This window comes from Penaeus monodon, chromosome 23, assembly GCF_015228065.2.
Source record: "Penaeus monodon isolate SGIC_2016 chromosome 23, NSTDA_Pmon_1, whole genome shotgun sequence".
Taxonomy (NCBI): domain Eukaryota; kingdom Metazoa; phylum Arthropoda; class Malacostraca; order Decapoda; family Penaeidae; genus Penaeus; species Penaeus monodon.
This window is the reverse complement of record NC_051408.1, coordinates 609,801-610,026: the sequence shown is the minus strand read 5'-3', so window position 1 is coordinate 610,026 and position 226 is coordinate 609,801.

Below are 226 nucleotides of genomic sequence, written 5' to 3'. Positions count from 1 at the left end.
ATGAGGGAACTGGCAAATGTGTATATTTTATTCTGATATTAAGATATATTTTGTTGTGTGACTCGAGTGACGTGAAAGTTTACAGAGCGATTAATAGAATTTCGTGACGTGACTGACCACTTTACACAACCAATGACAAGACTTTGGTTCTTTTACTTTCAAGAATGGGATTTTCAACCTTCGTCTGACTTCTCACGTTTCTTTAAGAATCAAAAGCATACTACCT